Here is a 7,055-nt window from a genome sequence, read left to right as displayed (position 1 = left end):
GATCTGTGCCGTTGGGACGGTCTCCACCTGAACCGATCTGGGGCCAGTGTCCTCGTGGAAAGGATAAATAGGGAGGTCAGAAGGACTTTAAACTAACAAATGGTGGGGGAGAGGAAGGCCTCCTGGGAACTCAATACAGTTCCAAAAACAAATAGCAGGATGGTCTGGACTGGGTACCAAATATACCGGTCATAAAGTTTACAGGAGGGACAGAGAATATGGCAGAGGGGGTGGAGTAGCCTTACTGATTAGAAATACTATCACCTCAATGGTGAGGATTGGATTTGTTTATTGTCACGTGTACCGAGATACAGTGAAAAGTATTGATCTGCGTACAGTTCAGACAGATCATTCCATACATGAGAATACACAGGGCAAACATCAATACACAATGTAAATACATAGACACAGGCATTGGGTGAAGCATACAGGAGTGTAGCACTACTCAGTGGAGGAGATGTGTGAAGAGATCAGGTCAGTCCATAAGAGGGTCGATTAGGAGTCTGGTAACAGCGGAAAAGATGTTTTTGAATCTGTTAGAACATAGAACATACAGTGCAGAAGGAGGCCATTCGGCCCATCGAGTCTGCGCCAACCCACTTAAGCCCTCACTTCCACCCTATCCCCATAACCCAATAACACCTCCTAATCTTTTTGGTCACTAAGGGCAATTCATCATGGCCAATCCACCTAACCTGCACGTCTTTGGACGTGTTCTCAGACTTTTGTATCTCCTGCCCGATGGAAGAAGTTGGAAGTGTGAACAAGCGGGTGGGAGGGATCTTTGAATATGCTGCCCGCTATCCCAAAGCAGCGGGAGAGTCAATGGATGGGACGCGGGTTCGCGTGATGGACTGGGCGTGTTCACCACTCTCTGTCATTTCTTACAGTCTTGGACCGAGCAGTTGCCAGGCCAGGCTGTGATGCTGCCAGGTAGGATGCTTTCTATGGTGCATCTGTAAAAGTTGGGAAGAGTCAATGTGGACGTGTTGAATTTCCTTAGTTTCCTGAAAAAGTATAGGCGCTGTTGTGCTTTCTTGGTCGTAGTGTTGATGTGGGTCGACCAGGACAGATTGTTGGTGATGTGCACACCTCGGAATTTGAAGCTGTAGTCAATGAATAGGAGACTGATGTCGGAGTCCTTGCTGTCGAGTTGCTCCAGGTGAGTGTAGCGCCAGGGAGATGGCGACTGCTGTGGAGGATATAATGAGGGGAAGGATCCAGCGAAGACCATGGGCTGGATTCTCCGTCGGCGGGATCCTCCACTTTGCCGGCAGCGCACTCATGCCCACGGACTTCCCGACAGCATGGGGGTGCCCACAACGGGAAACCCCATTGGCCGGCTGCCTGGATGGAGAATCCCCTCCCACATAGGTGGAACTGAGGAACAAAAAAAATCTCAAACTGTAATGGGTGTTGTGTATCGACCGTCTGGTTAGCTCTCAGGCACTAGATTGTATAAAGGCCGAAATTAGGCGAGTGTGTAGCAAAGGCAGAGTAGTATTAATGGGGGATTATAACTGACACACAATTGGGAGAGGCAGACAAGCAACTGTCAGAAAGGGAGTGAATTTCTGGAATGTGTCCGGGATAGTTTCCTGCAGCAATATGTTCCAGATGTAACAAGGGGACAGGCAATATTAGATTTAGTTATGAGTAATGAGCCCAATTTAATTAGTAGCCTAACTGTGATCACAACATGATTGAATTCAGTGTAGTGTTTGAAAGTGAAAAGCACGTTACAGACAGTAGAGTTTTAGACTTGGGTAAGGCTGACGTTAACGGGATGAGACAGAGACTGTCCTCGGTAAACTGGGGAGATCTGTTAATGGGTCAAACAACTGAAGATCAGTGGAGAATATTTAAAGAAACATTTAACGAGATAGAGAGCAAGTATATCCCCCTGAGAGGAAAAGGCTCCATTTAACAAAAAAAAAAACAGCCACGGACAAATAAAGAGGTTAGGGACCGCTTAAAACTAAAAGAAATAACGCACAAAAATACAAGACACAGGACAGATCCGGACGAATAGGATGGGAACAAGGACTCACAAAGGATCACAAAGCAGCTTGTAAGAGCGACTGAAAGGGATTATGAAAGGAAACTTGCAAGGGACATCAATATCAATGAGAAGAACTGTTTAGTTATATAAAGGGAAAGCGGGTGTGAAGAGCAATGTAGGCCCAGTAAAAGCTGGAAATGGAGATATTGTCAGTGATAATGGGGGAATGGCAGACACGCTGAACAATTACTTTGCCTCAGTATTTACAGTTGAAAAGGAGGATAACTTGCCATAAGTCCCGAAAAAATTAATAGTCGATAAGAGGACAGGGACTTAACACAATTAACATAACTATACCATCACTAACTAGGAAATTAATGGAACTGAAGAGTGACAAATCCCCAGGACCTGACGGTTTCCATCAAGGGTTTTAAAGGAAGTCGGGGAGCACATTGTAGATGCCCCAACGATAATCGTCCAGAGTTCCCTAGATTCAGGAGTAGTCCCTCTGGATTGGAAAAATGCACTTTTTGAAGTGCGGTGCGGATACATCAGCGAGTTTACACTGGGGAGAAGCCATTCACCTGCTCTTAGTGTGCGAAGGGATTCATTATTTAAGAAGGGTGAAAGGCGAAAAACAGGGAATTACAGACCAGTTAGCCGAACACGACATGGTAGCACAATGGTTAGCACTGTTGCTATACAGGGCCAGGGACCCAAGTTCGATTCCCGCCTTGCGTCACTGTAAGTGTGGAGTCTGCACGTTCTCTGCTGTGTCTGCGTGGGTTTTATCCTGGTGCTCCCACAAGTCCCAAAAGACGTGCTGTTCGGTGAATCGGACAGTCTGAATTCAGTCCCTCAGTGTTAATGTAAGCCTACTTGTGACACTAATAAAGATTATTATTATGAACATCTATGGTGGGGAAACTGCTGGAATGTATAATTAGGGGTGGGGTAACTGAACACTTTGAAAAACTTTGTTCGATCAGGGACAGCCAGCCTGACTTATTTACTGAATTTTTTGAGGAGGTGACGAGGGTAGAGGACAGGGGAATGTCTATGGATGTCATTTATATGGACTCCCAGAAGGCATTTGATAAAGTTCCACACAAGAGACTGTTAGCTAAGGTGGAAGCCCTCGGAGTTGAGGGCAAATTATTGACACGGTTAGGAAATTGGTTGAGTGGCAGGAGAGTGTGGGGATATGGGTATTTAATAAGATACAATGAAGAGTATAACACCGAGTTGTACAGAAAACAAAACATTTTATTTAACATTAACTATATACACAGCTCCAGTTGCTGAGTTAGGAGGCGAGATTACCCAAATTTGACCTGTTGCACTTTTCAGGATTAAATTCAATTTGCCACTGTTCTGCCATCTAACCAGCCCGTCCATATCATCCTGTAATCTGAGGCGTTCCTCACCATTTCCCACAACCCCAATTTTTGTGTCATCTGCCAACTTATCATATCTCCAACATTCACATCCAGATCATTGATGTATGCTCCGAACAACATGGAACCCAACACCGATCGCAGTGGAACACCATTGGACACAGGCTTCCAGTCACAAAGACAATCTTTGACCATCTCCCTCTGCCTGCTGCCAGGAAGCCAATTTTGGTATCAATTTGCCCTGGATCCCATCGTGACCAGTCCCCCATGTGAGACCTTGTGAAAAGCCTGACTGACGTCTATATGGGTTACATGTGGGCGGCACTCAAACACAGTGGGTAGCACTGTTGCTCCACAGTGCCATGGTTCCAGGTTCGATTCCCGGCTTGGGTCAGTCTGTATGGAGTCTGCACGTGCTCCCCGTGTCTGCGTGGGGTTCTTCCGGGTGCTCTGGGTTCCTCCCACAAGTCCCGAAAGACGTGCTTGTTAGGAGAATTCGGAATGTCGAATTCACCTGAGTGCACCTGAACAGGCGCCAGAATGTGGCGACTAGAGGATTTTCACAGTAACTTCATTGCAGTGTTAATGTAAGCCTACTTGTGACAATAAAGATTATTATTAACTGCACTACCCTCAACGACACGCTTTGTCACCTCCTCAGAAAATGCAAATGAAATAGAATCCACAGAATCCTTCTGCACCGACCCTCCGATAGAGCATGCTACCCAGGTCCACTCCTCCTCTCTATCACCTTAAACCCACCTACCTTTTGGACACTAAGGGACAATTGTTCATGGCCAATCCACCTATCCTGCACATCTTCTGGACTATGGGAGAAAACTGGAGCGTCCAGAGGAAACCCACACAGACAGGGGAAGAACGAGCAAACTCCACACAGTGTACACCTTAGATCTCTTCCTTTCCAATTCCCCACCCTCTTCCTTCAAACCAACTTTCCCCTTCTGATTTCCTGCTTTCAGAGACTCAAAGACTTAGAGTCATAGAGTTTTACAGCACAGAAAGATGCTCTTCAGCCTATCGTGAAAATGCTGCCTGTTCAGCCACAGCAGGTCAAAGATGAAAAGAGAGAGCAACAGCTCAGCACTTCATGAAGACAGGTAGCCATTTGATCTGACCCTCACTGCTACCAGCTCAGATACAACACTGCACAAACTTAGCAGCCACTATAGAGTTGGGATCAGCTGTGGTGAAACACTGGACTGGATCCAGGACAGGGTGAAATATAGTTTGCTTGTCAGTTCATTGGAGGGTGTGGTCAGAGATGGGTGCTGCTTCGGGTGGATCAGATGAGGATTTTAATAGGCACTGATGAGGGTGTATATTGAGATGCTGGGCGGATTGTCTGGGTTGTCAGACAGTCTCCTCTTCACTGTCAAGCGGCATGTAGAGGTCTGGCTCCAAGTCTCCAAATTGCCAGAGGACATTGTGCAGAACGTGCCCTGTCCACAACCTCAGCTCCATCTCCTTGTCCTGGTGCAGAACCAGAGGCACTGCTAGTGCTGCTTTGAAACCTGTTACAGTCTTTGTTTGGGTTGGTCTTTAGAAGACATAATCTTCCTTTGACAAAGCCATGCTAACTATCCTTTTTAAAAAATAAATTTAGAGTACCCAATTTTTTTTTTCCGATTAAGAGGCAATTTAGCGTGGCCAATCCACCTAACCAGCACATCTTTGGGTTGTGGGGGTGAAACCCACACAGACATGCTGACTATCCTTAATTAGTTCTTGCCTTCGCAACAGAAATTAATTCTGTCCCTCAGAATATTTTCCAATCATTTCCTGACCACTCAAGTTAAACTCACTGGTGGCCAGAAAAAATTGAAAATTGTCAGAGTGTCTGCAATCTCTTGTCTTGCTTCCCACAGCAGCCTGGAAATATCTCATCTGGGCCTGGGGATTTAAACAAGTCACCAATAAAGGGCAGAATAAGAACATAAATTTAATGGGGAGAAAAGAAAGGGTTTTACTTACAGACGTGAGAGGAAGTTTCAGTCTGTGTGAAGCTGGAGGAGCAGCAGCTTTGCTGGGCAGACAGTGAAGGAAGCTCCGTGCAGCCAGTGACACAGGCCCCAGACTCTGATTGGCTGAAGGATCAGCGCCTGTCCAGTCGTCCACAGGTTCCTATTGGCCAATCTCCGTCATGGAGACAATGAGGGGACGGACCTCGGCGCACGTGGGGTGGGCGGGTATTTGACCTCCCGACGCTGAGCTCTTGTCCAATCCGGAGTATTTTGTTTCTGTGACCAGGTGTTGCTCTCAGAGTGCTGGGAACGCCCCTCTGGGTCATTGCGACGTCCCAAAGAAGCCCTGCCTGAATCACACTGTTCCGCGGTGACGTTTCCGGGTTCCAATGCGCAGGCCCGGCGGGCGGGCACGAGAGCCCCGACCCCTCCTGTTGTTCCCCCTCTCCCTTCCCCTGCACATCCTGCAGACAAGGTTTCCAGGCAACCGGTTGACGCTTCCGGCCAGAGCGAGAACTAGCCCAGTGATCTCCATCTCCACCCAGCCCGGGACTGCGCATGTCCAAGGGCGGTAGTGAACTGCGCAGTGCAGAGGAGAGCCCACCCTCTGACCTTCCTGCTCAGGTATTGGCTATTGAGAAACTGGGAGGACCAAAAGGACTTTGGTCCTCCAGCCAATCAGAGCACTGCCTTTGTGTGAATAAGATTGAATGAAGCTTCACACAGACTGAAACGTCCTCCTGTCTCCAACATCTGTGAGGAAAACACTTCCTTTTCTCCCCCTTTCCATTTCTTTTCTCATTCTGACCTTCAATTGGTCACTTGCAGCAACTGAAGGGAAAGGAAGTGAATCCAGGGAGGGTGCAGACTCTGGAAAGCTTGGCCCAGGTCCCTCTCTCTCTCTTAAAGACATTGACATCCTTTGCTCCCTCAGCTTGACACATTTATTTGGCTAAAAGAATGGTCTCTTTCCCAATGTTCACAATTAAAGGGCTGGTTTCCCCAGGAGATGGCTGACATTTAAGGGTCAGTAAATTAATATTAGCCAGAGATATGTCTCGTGTTGTTATATGGTACAGATTAGATATATTATTTATGGTTCTGTAAAGTACATTTATTATTATTTCTAGTAATGTAATATTGTACTGTAACTACATCATATATTTTCAGTAATCTGTTACCTCACAGGGTTGTTAATCTTGGGATTTCTCTTCCACAGGGACCAGTGGAGTCTAGAGGTCATTGAATATATTCAAGGATGAGTTAGACAGATTTAGTTTTTCAATTTAAAGAGCCCAGTCTTTTTTTTTCAATTAAGGGCCCCCATCCCTTGGACATGTGCATTTCTGGGCCATCTGCCTGCATGGCAGATAGAGCAGTTTCTCCAGCATGGGGGAATTGTTTGGAGCCCAATATCTAATCTCCTGGGACTGGGATGAAAAGTGGGGGGAGGGGGGGGATGGCATTGACCTCAACCTGACACAAAGTACATGCAGGTAGTCACTGGATTTGATTGTGACACCCCCCCCCCCCCCAAACATTGAAGTCACCAAGGAATATGAGGGTAGTGTGGGTAAATGGAGCTGAGGTCGATTGGCCATTGAGCTCATTAAAGGATGGGGCAAGTGGGCCAAATGGCCGACTGCAGCTCCTATTTGTTATGATCTCTGTGTC

General features: G+C 46.9%; 1 long non-coding RNA gene across 1 annotated transcript; it reads right to left on the bottom strand.

Annotated features, from left to right (window-relative positions):
• Nucleotides 1-272: 272 nt before the first annotated feature.
• Nucleotides 273-5,641, bottom strand: LOC140422114 (uncharacterized). Its single transcript, XR_011947262.1, has 2 exons — nucleotides 5,392-5,641; nucleotides 273-1,380 (listed from the first exon to the last, which is right to left on the bottom strand). It is a non-coding gene; the product is annotated as an uncharacterized lncRNA (long non-coding RNA).
• Nucleotides 5,642-7,055: the final 1,414 nt, after the last annotated feature.

The sequence above is a fragment of the Scyliorhinus torazame genome, chromosome 5 (genome assembly GCF_047496885.1).
Source record: "Scyliorhinus torazame isolate Kashiwa2021f chromosome 5, sScyTor2.1, whole genome shotgun sequence".
Taxonomy (NCBI): domain Eukaryota; kingdom Metazoa; phylum Chordata; class Chondrichthyes; order Carcharhiniformes; family Scyliorhinidae; genus Scyliorhinus; species Scyliorhinus torazame.
Note: the sequence above shows the minus strand (reverse complement) of the source record. Positions and strands in the feature narration are given on the sequence as shown.